General features: G+C 47.9%; 1 long non-coding RNA gene across 1 annotated transcript; it reads right to left on the bottom strand.

Moving 5' to 3' along the window:
• Positions 1-7,598: 7,598 nt before the first annotated feature.
• On the bottom strand, positions 7,599-8,908 carry LOC142309880 (uncharacterized). The gene is made up of 3 exons (XR_012754026.1): positions 8,726-8,908; positions 7,736-7,810; positions 7,599-7,651 (listed from the first exon to the last, which is right to left on the bottom strand). It is a non-coding gene; the product is annotated as an uncharacterized LOC142309880 (long non-coding RNA).
• Positions 8,909-10,338: the final 1,430 nt, after the last annotated feature.

Genomic DNA, 10,338 nt, shown 5'->3' with positions numbered 1-10,338 from the left:
TGTTTTTTGAAAAACTTATGGTCCGTCCACGTTTGTAGTGCTGCACTCTTTAGTGCGGTCTGCACGTAGACCCCGCTTTGGGTTTGGGAGGGGATACATCGATAGCGCATGAAATCTGCTTTTGTTCTGCAGTGATTATATAGATATATATGTATCTTTATCTCTCTATCTATATATACATATACTGTGTATATCTATATATATAATTGCCTTATTCTGTCTGTCTGTCTGTCTGTCTGTCTGTCTTGCTCCGAAATTGTGTCCTTACGGTGACGCAAAGCTGATTGGCCGCTGGGCTCGCCAAGGGTTGGCCGCTCGACCGGGCTCCGCCCCCCCCCACAGATTGGCCTCTCGCCCTGGCACCCTGAAGGCATTGGCAACTCGACCACGCCCCCCTCACGCAATACACGCTAGCTCCGGCCCCGCCCCCCCACGCATTCCCCGAACCGACACGGTCACGGAACCACGACTCCCAGGTGAGTACTGTACCCCCGGGAGCCCACATCAGCGTGTGCCGCCAACCCAGCCGACAAATACCCTCGCATTGCTGGGGCTGGCCGGCGTATGCTGGTGTGGGATCCCGTGCGAGCGGGGGACGAGATACGCTGGTAACCATGGTAGCATAGTTACCAGCGCATCAAGGTCCTGCAGCGGCGGAACATACACAAACGCACACACACATACACACACACACACACATCAGATCACACTCACTCTCACACACACCTCACACACACATCACATCGCATCCACACACTCACAACATCCTGGGATATCGCTTGCTTCTCGGCGGCGATACTGTGCAGTGAGCTTCCCGGACCTGCCGGAGGATCACATGGCCAGAAGCATGTGGTATCTCCGGATGTTGGGAGTGTGAGCGCGTATGTGTAATATCGTCAAGGTCTGTGTGCGTGAGTGTATGCGATTGGGTGTGTGTGTTTATGCGATCATGTGTGTGTGAGTGTATGCGATCGGGCCTGTGAGTGTCGGCAGAGGAGCACGGCGTGCTGGAGGAGGCTGGGAGGAGAGAGGATGATCCTGGTGAAGGCTGTGATGGGGAAGCTGGGAGGGGGGAGGCTGAGAGAAGAGAGGCTGATGCTGGGGGAGGCTGAGGCTGTGGTAGGCTGGGAGGAGAGAGGCTGATGCTGGGTGGAGAGAGGCTGATGCTGGGAGGAGAGAGGCTGATGCTGGGAGGAGAGAGGCTGATGCTGGGAGGAGAGAGGCTGATGCTGAGGGCAGAGAGGCTGATGTTGGTGCAGCATGGGGGATGGAGCACGTTTGAGAGTGCGCAGCATGGCGGATGGAGCACGTTTGGTATTGCGCAGCATGGGAGATGGAGAACGATGGGGGGTGCGCAGCATAGGGGATGGAGCACGATGGTGAGTGTGCTGCATGGGGGATGGAGCACGATGGGGAGTGCACACCTTCCCCAACACACACACACACACACGCGCGCGCACTGAACATCACACCACACACACACACTGGGAACCACAAACAACTGCCCTACACAGACACCCACACACACAGACAACGCTGCACACACAAATATACGCACATACCGCACAACACACACATTGCACAAAACATACCTCCCCCAAAACCCACCACACACACACAAACCGCGCAACACACACACACACACAATGCTACAAACACACAGTACATTCTGTTTTGTTAACAGCACTTATTAACCCGGGCGAAGTCGGGGAGTACAGCTAGTATATATGTGTATATATATATATATATATATATATATATATATATATATATATATACATATATATGCATACATATATATATATACATATACATACATATACATATATATATGTATGTATGTATATGTATATACATATACATATATATATACATATACATATATATATATATATATATATATATATACATACATATACATATATATATATATATATATATACATACATATATATATACATATATATATATACATATACATACATATATATATATATACATATACATACATATATATATATATATGTATGTATATATATATATGTATGTATATATATGTATATGTATGTATCTATATATATATATATATATATCTATATATATGTATATATATATATATATATATATATAGGTAGGTATGTATATATGTATATGTATGTGTATATATATATATATATATATATATATATATATATATATAAATATCAAACATCTATATGAGAGGAAAACAATTCTGGATTCTTCTTCACTTGCAATTTACATATGCAGTTGCGATTTTAAAAAAAGGAGAAGAAAAAAAAAATGATCGCACTCCCAGCAATGAAAATCGATGAAGCCATCTACTCTATAGCTTTTACTAACGGGGTCGTATTAGCGTCACGGAATCTGCGACCAAAACGACATCCCTTTTGCGTTTTTCTCTGAACATGGTTTGTGAACATGCAGTTGGTGCTAAAGCGACACTTGACGCACCGTATGTGTAATGGCGGGAGTCCGCTCCTGTAGTTCCTCTGGTGACCGGCTTCACTGATTTGGAGTTGAAAGTGACAGTTTCACTTTCACCTTCAATCATAATAACAAGTCGAACTTGGAGAAATAGTAAAATCCAGCCATGTTCAAAGACGCAATCTCTTTAGACATTGGCTGGAGCAGGGTTCACCGCCTCCACCACCAATCTGATTGCAGGTAGCGTCCATGTGACACTATGCATCCAATCATGCAAGGAGGCGTGTCCGTTGGCGACGCACCTGCGTTGCCTATGGAGCCGCAACTGCGTCCGATAATTAAACATGGCGGCACGCAGGCGAGCTGCAGCTTGGGGGGAGGCTGAGGTCCGGTTTTTGATAAGGGAAGTGGATGCTCGTGATTATAATTGTCATGAGTCGCATGAGCATCCACTTCTCCATAAAAAATCGGTATTGAGGAGGATCCAGCGAGGTCTGAGGAGAAAATTCCATGTGGAAAGGACTTCTTCACAGATCCGTAAAAAAATTGCGGATCTGCGTTATCGATCAAGCGACCGTATCTCAGCCATACGGGCAGAGAGGCTGCATAATCAAGGTGGGTGTAGAAGGTTGGGCCTAGGGAATGTATAATGGTATTAAATGTATATATGTATGTATATATATCTATATATAATGATATAGATATATAGATGTACACATATAAGGCCCCCTTCACACGTCCATGAAAAAACATGCACGTGTGTTACGTCCGTTTTTCAAGTCCGTTTTCCTTTTTTGTGTCATCTGTGGGAATGAGGTATGCTACCCGTGTGTGCATGTTGGTTGTCCGTTTAAGCGTGTGAGAAAAAACTGTCATGTGTATGTGTTGTCCGTGTGAAATTATGCGTGTTTCTGATGCACAATGTCGAAGATACATACCCACTGACAGCACAGAGTCGCGCATAGAGAATGAACTGGGGTGAACTTAACCCAAAATCATTGTCATACCACGCCTGTGTCTGGGTGTCGCGTCCTGATTTGCGGTCACCCGTGAAGGACTCACCGGTGAACGCTAATCCTCAGTGTAACTGAATGGAGTACCCCTCTCTCATACTCACCGTTCCCCGATCACCGGAGCGCGGCTCTGCACGGCTGTTCTCTAAACTCCGGCGGCTTTTCCTCTTTAAAAAAGCCGGCTGCTCATTAAACAATCTCGTATTCCCTGCTTTCCCCACCCAACGCCACCTATGATTGCTTGCAGTTAGACACGCCCCCACGCTAATAATAAGTGGTAATAAGGAGATTGTTTAATGAGTGGCCAACTGTTTTCAAAAGAGGAAAAGCCGTTGGAGTTTAGAGAACAGCCGTGCAGCGCCGCGCCGGTGATCGGGGAACGGTGAGTATGAGAGAGGGGGGAGACTGACCGACAGACAGCGAGAGAGGGACAGACAAGACCGAGAGAGACCGACAGACATAGAGACCGACCGACGTATTGAGGGAGATTGACAGACATAGGCAGGAAACCAATGAATGCCCGGCATCACTAGAAAAAAGCACAAAACGTACACGGAGCATACAGAGATGCATCCGTGTCACGTATTGTGCGCACATAACCATTGACTTTCATGGTGTCCGCGTGTGCGTGTCACGTGCAGAAAACGGACATGCTTCCGTGCAAAACGGAAACACATACGGATCACAGACACACGAACATTCTGCAATAACGCAGGTGTGACCTCAAACATAGATTAACATTGGTTCACGTTTGGCCGTGTCTCCGGGACATACGGAAACGGGCCAAACACGGACGTATGAAGGGGGCCTAACACATACATATAATAGGTATATACATAGACTTATCTATATAGATAGGTATATTGATTATATATATATATATGTATGTAATAAGGTTAATTCTCTTCAGGACCACAGCAGGAACTACCAGAGGAGCATGAGCCCCCGGAGGATCCAGAGCCCCCAGAGGTGCATGAGCCCCCGGAGGATCCAGAGGAGCATGAGCCCCCGGAGGATCCAGAGCCCCCAGAGGTGAATGAGCCCCAGGTGGAGCTAGAGCCCCCGGTGGAGGAAGAGCCCCCTGCTGGATCCATCAGTCCCTCTGTGTCCGACGAGGAGGAAAGCCGTAAGTGTTTAACATGAATCTCGTATGTCTCTTAACACTAAGCAGAAACAAAAATTATAATTTAAAACCTTTACCATTCCCTCCACAGGAATCCCAACTTTCGCATACCTCGTCTCTTCTCACTCAAGCATTGTTGCTGCGCAGAGAAGAATTATATCTGCACAGAGGAGACTGATGGCCAAGCTCGACCATCATGCTCGGATGATGTCCCGTTATGCGGCTGGGCAAGCGGAGGGCAGCGGGCATTAATTTCCTTACTATTTTTCTGTTTTAATTTACATGTTTTATAAACACTTTAAAATGATTATCTGCTGTTTGGTAGTTTTCATTTCAAAAAGGAAGTAAACATCTATCACAGGGGTCAGGAACCTTTTTGGCTAAGAGAGCCGTAAACGCCACATATTTTGAAATATAATTCCGCGAGAGCCGTACAATATGTTTAAAGGGCCATTGACAGATCAATCGCTCCAATGTTCACTTAGTACAGCAAGGAATGCTCCTCCCTGCTGTATAAAGCCACAACTGGACTGAAACAATGGTAATTAGCAGTAAAAAAATCAAATAAATAACTTACATTGTGAACTTGCGATGCATGACATCAGTCCAGCAGTCTGGCTTCTTCTTTTTCCTGCGCATGACTGGAAGCTGGCATTCTTCCCACCTGATGTTGAGAGAATGCCAGCTTTGAGGCATTCGCAGAAGAAAGAAGCTGGAATATTGGACATGTCACACAACGCATTGTCAGTTATGTCAATTATCTATTTTATTATTTTACAGCGAATTATTGTTTAGGTCCAGCGGTGGCTTAGTGCAGCAGAGAGGAACACTCCTTTGTGTACTAAGTGACCGCTGGAGCAATTGTATCTGTCAGTGGCCCAGACACCCTGCTTCCCATACAGCCTGCACCCCCCATATCACACACACACACTGCTCCCCATACAGCCTGCACCCCCCAGATCTCACACACCACACCCCCATATGTCACATACCTTGCTTCCCATACAGCCTGCACCCCCCATATCCCACACACTACACCCCCATATGTCACATACCCTGCTCCCCATACAGCCTGCACCCCCCATATCACACACAATACACCCCCATATCTCACACACCCTGCTCACATATCTCACCCTGCCTGTACCCCAACTTACCCCTCTCAAACACTCTGCACCCCTTCACATGCTTCTGTCACAGTCTGCAGCCCTCATATGCCCCTCCCCCTGCAGCCCCCCTCACCCTCATGTCCCCTCTTTTCTTATTACCAGTCATGTGTCCAAATCTCCTTCAGGATTCAGTATCTTGCTTTCTGCCCGGCATCCTGTGTCTCCTCCCACACAGTCACATGGGCGTGACATCATCGCAGGTCCTGCAGGATGGAGATTCCGTCTGCTGTGCAGGTCAGGAGCACTCCTGCAGCTCAGACATGGCTGGTGGCCTCTCCAGGTCAGGGGCCCCTCTACTGACACTGGGCTCCCCTGACTCACAGTTCGGCCACTACACAGCAGCACTACACATAGACGCAGAGTGGCTGCCGGGCCCCTATGTGTACTAGTGCCGCTGTGTAGTGGCCGGTCTGTGAGTCAGGGGAGCCCAGTGTCAGTAGAGGGGCATCTCACTTCTCGTTCCCCCGCTGATCCGGTCTCCTCGGCGCGTCGTCCATTGCTGTCGCTCGCTGACCTCTCAGCAGGCGCGCAGTGATGACGTCACCGCGCTCGCTGCAGAGCTGTCAGAAGAACGCCGACAGTCACAGCGGGGGAGAATGATAAGAGAGCGCGCCGCTCACTCTCTCATCATTGCTCTCAATTGTATCGGCACCTGCGATGCCGATGCAATTGAAAGCTCGATCCTCGGCGGGGGGCGGTGACAGCGCGGCCACCGGGCCCCCCTGAGTAGCCGGGTGCTGGCGCCGGCCCTGATCCTTCCCATAGACAGGTAGGAGCCCTGTCTGCGAGCCAGATACGGCCATCAAAAGAGCCATATCTGGCTCGCGAGCCATAGGTTCCCGACCCCTGATCTATCATCACTCACAATCATTATATTACATGTATGCATCTGTATACATGCACCAACCCATCTGCATCCCGCCTTTGGCCTGTTAGTAAGCAGCGGTGGCCGGACCCATGCTCGTACTTATTACTGTGGAGTGAGTTGTCGGTAAGGGCACCCGTGGGTTGTGGTGACTGATGGTGAGACGGTTAGGGGAGGTGTAGTCCCAGGTGTATGGGAAAAATGGCTGGGGAAGGTGACGTGCCGAGTTGGACCGGCGGTAAATGGTGTACTCACAGTTCACAAGAATTACACACAGAGTCCCGTGTAGCAAACAGGGGTCCCTCCCTCTTGCACTCAGTGTTTGTGTCTTTAACTGGTACATACATACATACACACAGCCACATATATCCATAGGCAACATCCAACGATGCTGCCGATACATGTCTGGCTCCTGGGGGAAATCCTCCGATCTTGTCTTCTTCCCGTAGTATGATCCATTGTGCAGAAGCGCAGGTGAAGTTGCGAAGTACAGTAAGCTGAAATACCTTCCTGACGTCACCACGTTAAGTGACCGCACGTGCGTCACTGGTCCTTCCACTCCCTGTACCTATCCGGCGTGAATGCCCACTGGATAATTGCATGGTGATCGGAGGCTTCCCCAGGACACGGACATGGATTGGCAGCATTAGGGTTTTGGTGGACATGGTGAGTATGCAAAACTTCAAACACATCTATTCCTCCAAGCAAAATGTAGTCCTACTGTAACTATTCATGGAGACCACAAAAATGAGGTATGAAAAACTTTTTATTGTCAGTGTTGTCATGGCAACGCCCACAAACACTGATGGGCAATAATCACACAAATATACATAAAAAACAATATTTTAAACAAACAAACAAAACTTATCGGCCGCCCTGTTGTTGGGATGCCACATATTTGGCCAGCTGCACTCCGTGCTGCGTAACTGCTGTGGCCAGTGTGCGCTGTGCCGCTGCCAGTGTGCGTTGTGCTGCTGCCACAGTGTCGCCAGAATCCTCGTGTGTGAGGCCTGAAGGTCTTCTAATGTTGGTATTTCTATGGAGGGAATGGTACAACTTAAAAAGGCAAATTATATGTAGATATATCATTTAGAGGTACATGTTTGTTGTTTAAACTTACGGTTTGGGTGTTCCTCCTCGTCCGGTAAAGACGGGCTGAGGTTCCACCCGAATCCTCTGGCATCACCTTCAGCGGCTAGGGTGAGACAAAACACTTCATAGTACATCACAGCTGGAGAGACTGCTTTATACATGGAGGACTGGAGAGGCTGGCTGCATAATTATACATGGAGGACTATGGAGGTGTATTCTAATATATGATTGGTTATGTGGGACCCTTTAGACTCTTTGTAAAGGAGGCTTTACACGCTATGACATCGCTAATGCGAACTCGTTGGAGTCACGGGATTGGTGACACACATCCGGCCGCATTAGCTGTGCCGTTGCATGTGACACCTATGAGCGATTTGGCATCGTTGCAAAAACATACCAAAATGCTCATCGCTGACATGGGGTTCCATTCTCAAATGTCGTAACTGCAGCAGTAACGAAGTTGTTCCTCGTTCCTCCGACAGCACACATCGTTCCGTGTGACAACGCAGGGACGAGGAACCTCTCCTTACCTGCCTCCCGGACGATAAGGAAAAAGGTGGGCGGGATGTTACGTCACGCTCATCTCCGCCCCTCCGCTTCGATTGGGCGGCGGTTCATTGACGCGGCTGTGACGTCCCTGTGACACTGAACGAAGCGCCCCCTTAGAAAGGAGTCGGTTCGCTGGTCACAGCGACGTCGCCGGGCAGATAAGTATGTGTGACATGTCTGGGCGATGCTATGTGGCTCGGGCAGCGATTTGCCCGTGTCGCACAACAGATAGGGGCGGGTACCCACACTAGCGATATCGATACCGATATCGCTGCGTGTAAAGCGGCCTTAAGGCTGATAGAGAAATATAGATAGATATTATATAGATAGATATTATATAGATAGAGAAATATAGATAGATAGAGGTATTTCAGATAATGGTAAATCTGGGAGCTGTGGGTAAGATAGCTCTATCCTGTCAAAGTTATATTGCCCTAGTTTTAACTTAAAAAATTACTGTAAGGCAAACCTGCTCCGATGACATGAAGTGAGGAGGGAGAGACTGAAGGTGGCTCCGGCTGGTGCTCCGCCTCTGCTGGTGGATCCTGCTGTGGCTCCTGGTGTGGTGTAGGCTCCAGCTGTGGCTCCAGGTCTGGTGGAGGCTCCAGCTGCGGTTCCGGGTCTGGAGGTGGGTCCTGCTGGGGCTGCGGCTCTGGATAAAATTATACCTTGTAATATTTGCACGTGGGGGTAACTCACAAGAAGTACTCTTGTGGTACTACTCATGTGGGTGTAATTACTCATGTGGTACTACTCATGTTAAAGAGCCACCATATAATGGGCTAACCAATGTTAACACTAGTGCTGAGCGTACACGGACTGTTATGCTATGTGCGCACGTTGCATACAGTCACTGCCTAAAATTCCGCAGCGATCAGAAGAGCACATGTGCGCTTTAAATCGCTGCATAAATGTCCGTGGTGAAAGCCGATTCCATGCGCTCTGCCTGCAGCTCCTCCCATAGACAGAGCAGGAGCTGCCGGCAAAGCGCAGGAAAGAAGTGACATGTCACATGTCATGTAACTGCATGTATTTACGCAACGTGCGCACATAGCCTTAACGTCCACATACGCAATGTTTATGCGCTATCCCGGACCCCATTGACTTATATGGCCACTGGATTACGGCGCAGATCGGACTCTTTTATAAATATGTCAGTGATCCGCCAGCCCCAAGATTATTGGACATTCAAACAACTTTCGTTAACACCACTCACCAGGTTGGAGCTGGCTCTGAGAACGGATGCTGGCAAGGCGGTTGCTAGACCTGTAACGCAGATCTGATAGCTTCTTCCTTATTTGTGTAGTTGAACGCTGCACCCCAAATTTTCTCAAAAGGCCCCGACTAATCCTCCTCAGCACTGCCTTCTTGTGGAGCACAGGATGGACATGGTGTTCAACACAATCATAATCTCTGCTGTCCACCATTTTAATTAGATATGTGACTTCTGCCTCTCCCCAAGCTGATGACCGACTTCTGGCTGCCATATTTCAGTAGGCCACAACAACACCATTAGACCCGCCCAACTAAAATCAGCGCCATCCAATAGAATTCTAACGTCGACGCAAAGGACTTGCGAGACGCAATTGCGATCAAGAAGTCCTAACCGGGGACGCAGCTGCGTTCGGTACGTGACTTGAAATCAGCGATTATGGCTACTTTCATGTATTTTTACCACGATATAATAATGTCTGTGTTGTCCATTCTGAATTGTCGGCCATTCTGAATTGTCATTCTCTATAGTGGCCACTGATGCGTTGTCATTCTCTGATTGGTGGCCACTGATGCGCTGTGATTGGACGACTGATGCGCTGTGATTGGATGACACTGTCTCTATATAAAAGGGAGCGAATTAGCGATTCCAAATGCATTCATCTGGATTTACCTCTGCGTTCCCATCTGAGTCGCAAGTCTGTACTTTGTGGATCTAAACCATCTACTTATTTTGCAAGGTATGTTTGCGATCTCAAATTGAGATCGTAGTTACGTTCTTGTATTAATTATATTACTTTTTAAATATTTAATAGTATGATATATTATATATTTGTTGATATTAATTCTATGCAATCATGATTGTGTTCT

Source organism: Anomaloglossus baeobatrachus, chromosome 5 (genome assembly GCF_048569485.1).
Source record: "Anomaloglossus baeobatrachus isolate aAnoBae1 chromosome 5, aAnoBae1.hap1, whole genome shotgun sequence".
NCBI lineage: Eukaryota > Metazoa > Chordata > Amphibia > Anura > Aromobatidae > Anomaloglossus > Anomaloglossus baeobatrachus.
This window is presented reverse-complemented; position numbering and strand designations above follow the sequence as displayed.